Here is a 12,115-nt window from a genome sequence, read left to right on the forward strand (position 1 = left end):
AACTTGAAGAACAGACCAAAATCATACACACTTTACATTAACCAATGAACCATGAAAATGAAGTCAAGGTCAGATGATACTTGCAAACTAAAACGTACCATTTGCAAACAGTCCATACACTACATATGATTGTCCTTCTGCTTAAGTAATTGAGCAACGTACCAAATCAAGTAACTTAAACCTTGATCACTGATCCATGAAATGAGGTCGAGATCAGGGAAACACTGTCTGACAGACATCAAGACATTGCAAGGAACCCACATACCAAATATGGTTATCCTACATGTCCTATGACTTATAATTAGTGAGAAATTCACGAAAACAAACCCAAGCATTTACTGAACCATGAAAATGGGATCAAGGATCATGACATATGACCGACGGTTACTTCATAACATAAGGTATGAAGCATGCAGGTCTTCTAGCTTCTAAAAGCTACATGCAATGAATTTACGCCGGCGCCGGATAGTAATTTTTTAAATTACTATGTTGAAAACTATTGTCGACATTTCATATAATTGATTTCGTTCGTCGAAAACTCAACTATGTTAGGCTTATTCGCGTTGAGAATGTGTATTTATTTTTTTACTTACACCTCACATGAATTGAGCGAGTGCTGATACAAGGGAAGAGCAGAATACGTTTAAAAGTTGGGTGCACAGAACTTCAGCAGATCATTCCCCATATAATAGAGCATACGGAAATTGTGTAATGAGTCATTTAAAATTCGAAAACGAGACGTGTTACAATGTTCTTAAAGTTTATCTCCGAAAAAATCAATAGCAGAATGTCTGAGTGAAATAGGACAAACATTTTCTAAAAATCCAATTGTTGTTAGATCTGACCGTTTATGATGTTTACGTGTAGAGATCCTACATGGTGGAATGTAACACTTACATTATAAACAAGTTTTCCTACAGTGATATGATAAGACATGCAATTTACTGCAGATACTTTCATAAACATTTACGTAAAGGTAAATAAAACATGTATTAACGTGTAGTAATTTATCTCACGTGGCATACGTCGTCCTTCCAATGTTACATAATTATCATATCTGACGATTACTGAGTTACATTTATTATATATCATATATGTTGAGTTGCATTTAAAAGATTGTTAAAACCTTTACTATAGCAACTATTTCCCAAAGTCCATCTATGACTACAACATGTACATGTTATCATCATGATCATTGGAAAGACTTAGACCATTCTACGAAAAATCCCTAATTCATTACAAAAACATATAATGCAGAATAAAAGATCCATCATATTTTTCATCTTCATTAATACATCTTTACACTCTGTCATTATGCGACCGAGAAAGGCGTTAGGTTTACCATTATCAGGGACGCACACACCGAAATATTTAAACGCCATTGGTGTATAAAAACGTGGAAAAGTTCAAAGCCAGGGGCGGATGCAGGAATTTTCGAAAGGGGGGAGTGCTAACCCAGGGCAAAGGGGGGTGCAAAACATATGTCCCGATACAAATGCATTGATCGGCAAAAATAAAGGGGGGGTGCGCACCCCCGGAACAACCCCCCCTCTGGATCCGCCACTAAAAGCTATATGACTAAATGGGACCTACGTAAATAGCCACATCATTCTACGTCAACTTTTCTGGAAGGAGTTGGAAACCTTAGTTTCTAAAATAATTTATGAACGGATATTTTTACATAATACTCATGTTACAAATCGTGTAAGTACCAAAGCACTGGTTACTGAGCTGATGATAATCTAGTTAACATTAAAGCGACGGTTTAATAGACTCAAAACAGCAAAATGACACAAAACAACAACATGACACAAAATACTGCACAACACAAGTTCAAAAACAACGATAAATATATTGAATAACACAATGCTCGTAAATACCCGATATATTAGTTATGCTTATCTCAAGCCAGGAGTCTGCAATCAAGTACTTATTATTGGTTGCTGCTGTCTGTTGTATCTAATGGTCGTTTATTGTTTTAGCGTAAGTAAGGTCGTTGTTTGTTTTGTTTAAAACGACTCACTTTTTTTTATCTGAGAGCTTTTAATAGCTGACTATAAATACTTTTAAGGTTTTTGCTCATAATTGACAAAAAGATGTAATTGCTGACAACTGTGTGCTTTGGTCTCTGTTGTCTTAATAATGGACAACCATATAATAACTAAAACTGAATTCAAAACTGAAACAACTTATTAATCTGATAAGTAAGGTAAACTCTTAACATAATCGGTCGCCGTACTTATGTTATAATACAATATATCATACTAAGTAGTACAACAGGAAACGCAATCTCCAAACCTCATTATATATCATTAAAAACAATTAACAACAAAAATTACAATATGAACGTTTAAACTGTTATATCGAGCTATTTATTTGAAATGTCATATAACAAGATAACCAGGGAACGAATCGTGAAATTACATAGGCAAATGACGTCTTCATGTGGGGCGTTTATTTGCCTACTCATATATATATATATATATATATATACCAGTATATCAAAATAATAAAAATCCAACGTACTTTGGACTTGTGATTTTTTTCTCCCATCAACGTATACAATTTTTTTTAATTTTTTTTCATTATCCGTAAATAAATAAGTTATAAACAAAGTCCATACATCCCTGTAATTATGCCGAGTTACAACCCGGATATAAAAATGATCCAGTTGTAGGATTATGTCTTTTTCCAAATAACAACGTAATTTAGAACTACATGTATAGCCATTATATTCTACCACGCGTGCCATTTGTCGCATTTGTAATGTTGTACTAACCATAATATTTTACCACACTGTGTCAAAAATAAGCAGAACAGAACAAAACTTAAACTTGATCTGTAACTGTACATGGATACCAAAAATCAGCCCAAAGTCTGAAGGCGTTTATAAAAAAAAATGCATATAATGTTGGTTTTTTTTGCGGAATGACGGAATGACAGACAATGGTAAACCAACGTAGCCCCGACACTGTGTTGCGCGGCCATAAAAAAGAAACTACGGAATTGTTAACAATCGTCTCCGGAAAAGCGCCGAAAGATGATAAAGAAAATACGGATACTAACAATTGTCTACAGAAAATGGTGCCAGTAGACGAAACATTAATTACGGAATCATGTTGATAATCATCTTCGGCGCAATAAACAAAACATAAATACAACTACAGAATAGTTAACAATCGCCTCTAGAAAAGCGCCAAAAGACGATTAAGAAACTACGGAAAAGTTTAAAATAGTTTCAGAAAGACTACGGTATACAGTGACTAGTCTATAACGAAAATATGTTTAAAACTTAATACCGATTGGAACATTCCATCACGGAATTATGATTATCTTACAAGAAATCGAGAGAACAATAAAAAATAAAACATAAACAATGACTCTCAAATTGCAGTAATAATACAGTCATATAAATAACCTTACAAGTCAACCATTCGATTACTATTTTGATTTTATTCTGCGAATTTTTGCATGATTTTCAATAGAATAGAATGAATTTCATATATATACGTTCATAGGGATTGGAAAACTTTGATGGAAAGAGTACGGTCAACCTACACTGTGCTGTGAGGAAATTACAATAAGACGATTAAAGTGTCAGTCAATTCATAAAAATAACTTTGTAATTTAGATAAGAGAATATGTATAAGAGTCGTATAAATTTAATGTAATAGTGTATCATGATGAATGGTTGTACACCCTTTCGATAGCGTACGTGATATATACTACAAACAAGAGAATGTATCTATATAATATCAATTAGGTCGTTATACCAAAGAGGTAAAGTACAAAATGTACGAACCACTAAAGTAGCTATTACACACTTACAAACAAAAATACACACTTACAACCCAAAGATACACACTTACCTTCAATGCTCAGATAAAGTAATTTGAAACAAACATGTTGAGAATGAAATCGATTTGCCACACTAATGTTTAACTCGAGTAGATACAGTCTGTTGACGTCATTAAAGGGCAGTGCACTACACACACACATAAACTTCCTTATATAAGAAATGATGCTTTAATAAACGCCTTTCTTTTACTGTGTACCAACAGAGCAATAAAAACAAAAAAATATTCGGTGAAAAACAGTAACTATATGATATAAGATCTGATAGTTTAGTAGAGGTAGGTGCTACATATATAATTCACAAATATATGTACGTGCTAATCGATTGAAACAAAACAAAAAATCTATAAGTATTGAAAAAAGCTTCAGTTTAACACTATCGTGACTATGGCGCACACTCACGATTTGGTTTTATTTCGTAGCCGATTTTTAAAATCGTGATGATCCTTGATTACTTGTTCGATTGCAGAGTCATGCTATAATTTAAGAGTAAGTATAGAAGTGACTGATTAGACAATCGATTTGTAGATTCAATTTAGTTCCAATGCATGACACGTTTACCACTGTAAGTATTATAGTTTAAGATATAGCTTACAATTAAGAAAGAGTACAGAAGAATCAGAGCAAGGAAAATTGACGAAGAAATATTCTAATCATAATCAACTGAAATCAAGAGACTGACGAACATGGACAAACTTTCAGAACTAACAGTACTAATTAAAAAAAGTTTTTAAACCGAGGTACTAAATATATTATTTGGATACCCCAATGGTTGACGAGGTTTGAACAATGCATGTGTTCATATTTGTACTTTGTCCGTCTGACCATACAATCCCTAGGGTATGAGTGTTAATTTGGTAACGCAGGATGTATAAATCAGAAGCAACATGAGATCGGAGATACATTTTTAAAAGGGACGTAAAATTCGATGTTCCTTGTATTATCATGATTATATGTAATTTGGAAAATAAAACTGATCTTACATTGTATCATCTAAAAAATGTGTCAACACTCTTTGGGCGTTAAACTATCTGTGAAGTCCGTAGGCGGCCTTTTGAAATGCAAATATTTTCTAAAATGATTACTTCAGTTTTACTAAACGATGGTTAAAAGTGTCAATTTTGGAAGCGGAAACTCCCTATAAAGGAAATATTGATAGCAAACACCAACTCGGAAAGTGGCACTGTTGAACTGGAGTTACATGAAAAGGAAGTTTTCTTTATCGGAAAATTTAATAACAATATGGGTTGTTTATTAGAGAACGAACCTAAACAACACAACAAAAGTAACAACAAAATGACACCTCATTATACCAAAACGAAAACTTCAGCTCTATATCAAAACGTTCCTTAAAAGTGCCAATTTTTGAACGGGTAACTCCCTATAAAGGAAATGCTGATAGCAAACGCCAGCTCGGAAAGTGGTTCTGATGGACTTGAGTTAAATAAAAAAAAACACATCACTAATCGGAAAATTTAATGTAATTCAAAAGGGATGCGGGGTATATTTCTATGAGAACGAACCTAAACAACACAACAAATTAACAACAAAATGACACATCAATGCTGTCAACAATATCAAAGATTAAGGTTATGTTTAATGTTAACACTTCATGTGTCCCCTATAGTTTAAACAAAAGTCTGTCAAGGACAACAACAGCATCATGTACACGTATACCAGTCACACGAATTCTCACTTATTTATTCCAAGCAGCTCAAGTTTTACGGATTTTATGTTCACACAATATTTCATAATTATTTTTTTCGTAGCATTTATCGACAAAAAGAAGAAACCGATTTATTATGCATGCAAACATATGGAATAAAATAAATGGATAGTTTAGTTCGCATACAAAATTATATTTAATCAATTAAGTTTGCCGTGCTTAATACATTCCAACAAGTTTCATTGTTCTTCACGGTTTCATACAACTCGAAACTATTATTCGGTAAAACAACGACTACGTGGTGCTGTTACAAACTTCCATATCATTCGTATACTAGGAATTATTTTAAAATATGTACCACGCGATCGACAAATCCATCTCCCATAGTTAAGTCGATATTTATTACTTTTACTTTAACAATGTACCTGCATGATTGGAGCTATTTCAGATTTTTATTTTAATACCTCTATTCTCAATTACGATCTAGTTTAATTGTTCAGTTGGTTTCATCTTGTAACCTTGCGATACAATTATAATATATAAGTCATATATTGCAGGCGTAACTACTCAGTCATACCATAGATGTAAAATACCTGAGAAAAATACCCATCTATGGGTATTACATATATGGTCATACTCACTCGTCTGCAGTTACGTTATTGTACGCGTAGAGAAAATGGCTGGGTAATTACGAGTGGAATTGTTGATTTGAGATGGATTGATGATGGTGGCAGTTTAAAGGCCAGTGGCTAATTCAATACTATAAATAAGCAGGACGAGAACGTGTTAATGATATTTGAATATAATTCGTTCTTTGTACTAGACCATGCAGACCAACAGGATGAGCCGGATTATTACCGTGCTACATTTGTAGCTCACACAATAACTGTGCGCAGCTAGGAAAACATTACACTCTAACCGGACGGTCACAGGGTGGACGATTATTTGCTGTTACTTCTAAATGTTGAGCGTTTCTAGCCCAAAATCAGCAAATACCAACATTCAAGTGTTTGGTTTGATCAAGAAGGCCAAGTTATATGACCTCCTTGGTTTGATCAATCCGGGGATCGAAGCCTTAACACCCTGCTCTCGAGACAATCACGCTACCGAATGAATATCGATATGAACAGAATTTAAGTGATTTTGATATGCAGCAAATCGAGGACATTCCCGTACACTTGCTGATGTAATTTAACACCTTTCATTCCCCCTCCTGAATCCGCCACGGGTCCACTGTAAATTCCCCTGTACACAAAGCTTATCTAGATTATTTCTTTATAGGATGATTGCGCTTAGAGGTGTGTTCTCCGTCACTTTAATCTCATTAAACAATACAGTGGCCAAGGTTGCTTTGAAAGGTAAATAAGTACATCTTTACTTCTACTTAGTACATACAGATAAGCCAACAAAACGTGATATCGTATACAGCAATGTGAATCTAATTGTGACAGTACAAGACTGATCAAATTGTTCACAATGGCCCTTATATCATGTATATCTACTGGTGCCGATATCAAGACTCGTAATACATGCATACTTTATATTTATATTGATTCAATCGAGGGTTAACTAAAATAACTCCGATATACATAGATATATATGGTAATTAATTTCAATCCGAACCATTGCACAAACAATTAAAACGGGAACATCCGTTCGGCTGCAGTGGGATGTATACATATTCAGCTACGTCCGGTAAGATCGAGGACTGACCGTGCAAAGGCTGTATAGCCAGTCAAGGTCGTTAAAAACTTTCATTTGTTGTTGTTTTATCGAAGACATAAACGTGTTTGTCTCGTTTAGGGAGAATGACACGCTCTGTGGAACGATTTTTTCAACTTTCTCCTTGGTCTGTATCTTACATACCAGCGAGTCTAAAACTCTTAATCCGGGTCACACACTTGGCTAAACCTAGATTTAACTAGTTGATTCTTGTATACGTTATGCAAATAACTATTTAACAGTCACATCAGATCATCTTTATCAACGTATATTGGCCCAGGATTCTGCGGATTGCGGAAAGTAGGCCGATGAGTATATTGGCCCAGGACATCGTGAATGTAAATTGTTCATATGGGGTTTACGGCAATGAGACAGAAACCTAATTTCACGAATGAAAAACACCATCAAGACCTATATGGTCAGTAGTTCCATCAACAATACAATATGTCAAACTCTAAATCGCTCCAAGTTTAAAAATTTGTGAATAAATCAACCTTTTTGTCTCGCTATCAACATGATCAATAACAATGTATTTCACACAGAAACATGTGATTATCATGATTGTGGACTTTCCGAATTGATTTTCCTCTAAGTTCAGTATTTTTGAGATTTTACTTTTTTCAAACAGAAAGCGATTTTGTCAATTTTAGACATGAAAAATAAAACGATTTTGTTCATATAGTTTATATTCACGCGGCTAGTTAAATGTCCAATTGCAGTTTTAGCACCGTTCGGTTACTTCAGTCCATAAACATATGGCCCGGAGTGTAATGTCATATTTGTTAATAAAAAACCTAATAAGTGAGATGCATAAAGCAGTAAATTAAGGAAGCGTGACACCATTTGTCTACATGACCTACACATTGGCGATTTCCTATCGTAAAACAATTAATCCCTTCATTGTGAATTAATGTAGACATAATTGTCTATCGTCAGACTGCAGGTTGCATTTCTGTAAATATTGACAATGTAATTATCCTTAGGAAATCCTTTGACTATGAAGTTTTGCAAAAAATCCTATCTTAAAATGGAAAGTTCATACGAATGACTATTTCTTTCAAAGGTCAAAATATAGGGCTGCGTGGCATATTTATATGCACAGAACTTCTTAGAGTTTAAACTAACACCAAATTTCTTAACTACCCTACCTAAACCGTAGAATTACCACAGATTTCAATATAAACAATATGCATAATTATGTATATTCCTGGTAACATTCGCAAGTTAAGTCTAAAAGAAATAATAACTGGGATACAGTTTGTAAACAAAATAATTATCTATGAATATTCTGTATCGTCCCAAAAGAGGTGTGGTTGGAGAAACAGCTGTATTTACAAAGTGCAACCTGTAAGTTTGTAAAAACTAAATCAAATATAAATTGACATTTCAGAGTAAAAGACCTTTAAGTAAAATATGACATTATCTGTGTTATTAGATAATGTGGTATATAGTCAAATATCAAAATATTGATTCCGACTAAACACAATTATCGCGGAACAATAAAAATCAAATTATTCATCGAGTCGCATTTGGTATCTTTTTGAATAGATACAAGCACTATTGAATTGATATATACTGCTAGCACTTTATATCTGTATCATGTTTCTAATCACTAGAAATATCTCTAAGCACATGGTTTATCTAAGCAGTTGGTATATATTTAAGAACCCGGTATATATAAGCACTTGGTATATTTAAGCACTTGGTGTACGAAAGCACTTAGTATATCTAAACACTTGGTATATCTAAACACTTGGTACATCTAAGCACTTGGTATATCTAAGCATTTGGTGTACGAAAGCACTTAGTATATCTAAACACTTGGTGTATCTAAGCACTTGGTATATCTAAACACTTGGTGAAAGAAAGCACGTAGTATATCTAAACACTTGATATATCTAAGCACTTGGTATATCTAAACACTTGTTACATCTAAGCACTTGGTATATCTAATCACTTGGTGTATCTAAGCACTTGGTGTACGAAGTCACTTGTTATATCTAAACACTTGGTATATCTAAATACTTGGTATATCTAAGCACTTGGTATATCTAAACACTTGGTATATCTAAAGCACTGGGTATATCTAAACACTTGGTGTACGATACAACACAAGTTTATTTACATATATGAAGATTAATAAAGGAGATTTCATCGGCGTACATTACACGGATTTATCAAAGGCAATAGTCCATATAGAAGCGATATGACAAGCTTTTTAACCGCATCGTGTCTACACACATTTTGATTCAAAATAAACTCATAATAGATACAAGGATTAAAATTTTGTATTTGCGCCAGACGCGCGTTTCATCTCCCCGTGTCCATTAGACAACATAATGTCGGTCACTTAAAATGTTTGTCGTTATTTTCCTTTTGAACACTTACGATTTTGAGTATCCGCTTTGGTATTGTTCGCCTCTCTTTTACCTGTTTATTATAGTTATATGAATGATGACTAAAAAAAAATTCTCTTTCCTCTTTTTGTTAACATGTTATATAATTCAAACTTCTGCATGAGAACACTGTCGCCCTGTCAGTGTTTAACCATTTTTCACTCGAGTGGGTAATTGTAATAACATTACATTTGAACGTGAAGATTTCTACATGAGTGGATAATTGCAATAACATAACATTTTTGAACGTAAAAACCTTTTTAAAAAATGAATAAAGGTACGTAAAAGTACGTTTATTTTCTCTTGTAATAATACGCCACGACAGTTATAAACAAGTTCTGTATCGATTTTTAAAATCAGATGTGCAATATTTTCGCCCTTACCTTTTCACGATTCATATATGTACGATATATATAGGACATTACCTTTGCTCGACGAAGTTAGTACACTGACCTAGACACGGACAATGACCTACTTCTCTCGTAAATTAATTTGCTATGCCTACGTCGATATTGATCTTGTGTCAGGGAGAAAGTTAATTTTCTTGTCAGTTAAATTTGTTTATTGTAGCTATATTGAATCCCGATAATACACGGATCTTGGCACATTGACTGATAGTATACTGGCACCCTGACTAGTTTTATATTGGCACCCTGGCTGGTTGTATCAGATGTTTTTATATTGTTTGAATTTACTTCCGCAAATAACGATTTGTTCGCATTTGACTTGGACAGGAAAATGGGACACTCGTGTTATCTAAATGATCAGTGACAAAACAATTCTCGCCTTTAATTCATTTACCTAACTACGTGCGTTTTAGAGTACATGTACACTTATCATGTTTATTTAATATCACAATCTCTTACAAACGATGTCGCCTGGTGGTTTTGTAAAGCTTAGTCTCGAAATGAAATATTTGATTATGACATACCCTGATTCTTTATAACTCAACATTACAGTCAATTTTGTTATACAAGAACTGAATATTTCTGCATTTGGGATATGTATTACAAAATAATTCTCATAAATTATATACACGTGTCATTATTTATGTGAAAATCATTAAATTCTGTACATGTATATACATATTTGTGTAATTACATATAAACGACAAAGATTAAAACTTACTGTACAATATGACGTTGATAAGTTGTTTATTATGCACTATACATTATGATCAAATACACGTGTCTAGATTTAATCCTTGAACAAATACACAAAGGACGTACACATCCAGCCGACATTTTTGTTACGGTTGTAAACACAAATCCCAAAGTTAACTGTTCCGCATGGCATTACATTTCACGCTGAGCCGTGTTTCAATTTCGTAAATAACTGTTTTATATCACGATTATGACATACTGGGTGCAAGAATGTCGGTTAAAGACACAGATATCGATTAGAAAATACAACGAAGTATCCACTTCTATTTATACTGACAGAAAAACGTCATTGGAAAGATTGGCTGAACGGGAGATCTCTTTAAATAATTGCTATTACGCAGTATATTACACGCGATTAAATTACACTTATATTTATGGACTAGGAGATATTAATAACGTAGATTATCACTGTACGAATTATGATGTAACAAATCATAAACGGTATTTAAACCTGATTGTAATAGATTTTTAATGTACGCATGTATCGGCCTTTTTTATATACTTATCTGAATATATAAACGTGTGCGTATTTTACAGTATAAACATAAATGATTACAACAATGTTAGTGTCAAAAGACCCCGAAGGACAGATATTGTCTGGAACATAAGTGTGTTTAATTGTTTTCGTTTTTGTGTCGGAATAAATTGCTAACTTCGCGAAAATTAATATTAAAAATCCAATCAGATTAAAACTATTTTAAATCTCCTTCTTTTCCCTGTTAACCGGAAGATAAATATTCCGTTTTACTCAAATCACTGACAAATAATACACGATAGCGAGCACGATAGTCTTGAAGTATAATAGTAATGTTCTTTTATTTGTCTTTGTGAATAATTGCTTTGACTGTAAAGTCTATTTCTGGTAATATCTATTTGACGTGGCTCGGTACTTATGCATCCCGTTCATTTTGCTTTTCTTTTTTGACACATTTCTATGTTTAATAGTTATTAAGATTATAAAACAATGATGACGGCTTTTGTCCTAACTCTATATTTAACTTTTTGAACTATTATGTCTGTTTGTTTTGTTCACACGTTGTTGTCAATATAAAGGAATTTTAAGCGACTGTCACACAAGTGAGAAGAAAAAGCTAGCTTTAAAACGAAGTTGAATCCATCATTGTCTACATAAGAAAATGCCTGTATTAAGTCAGGAATATGACAGTTGTTATCAATTCGTTTGGTGTTTTGAGCTTTTGATTTTGCCATTATCTTAGGTTTACAATAATCTTCAGAGTTTTAATAGACACGCAACGTACGATGTATAATACGGGTTAGGCTTAGGATTTCACATTTATTGTAATTTATCGAAG

At 33.5% G+C, this 12,115-nt stretch overlaps 1 protein-coding gene across 2 annotated transcripts in view; it reads right to left on the reverse strand.

Moving 5' to 3' along the window:
• LOC134712678 (uncharacterized) overlaps positions 1-11,205 on the reverse strand; it is a 38,983-nt gene extending 27,778 nt beyond the window's left edge. The window contains exon 1 of one of the 2 annotated variants that reach the window (XM_063574442.1): positions 10,768-11,205. The gene's annotated coding sequence lies outside the window, so the exon portion shown is untranslated. Of the gene's footprint in view, positions 1-3,869; positions 4,148-10,767 lie in introns of those variants that run through there. The other variant, XM_063574443.1, reaches the window with a different exon arrangement.
• Between the last annotated feature and the right edge of the window lie 910 nt (positions 11,206-12,115).

This window comes from Mytilus trossulus, chromosome 3 (genome assembly GCF_036588685.1).
Source record: "Mytilus trossulus isolate FHL-02 chromosome 3, PNRI_Mtr1.1.1.hap1, whole genome shotgun sequence".
In the NCBI taxonomy this organism is placed as follows: Eukaryota; Metazoa; Mollusca; class Bivalvia; order Mytilida; family Mytilidae; genus Mytilus; species Mytilus trossulus.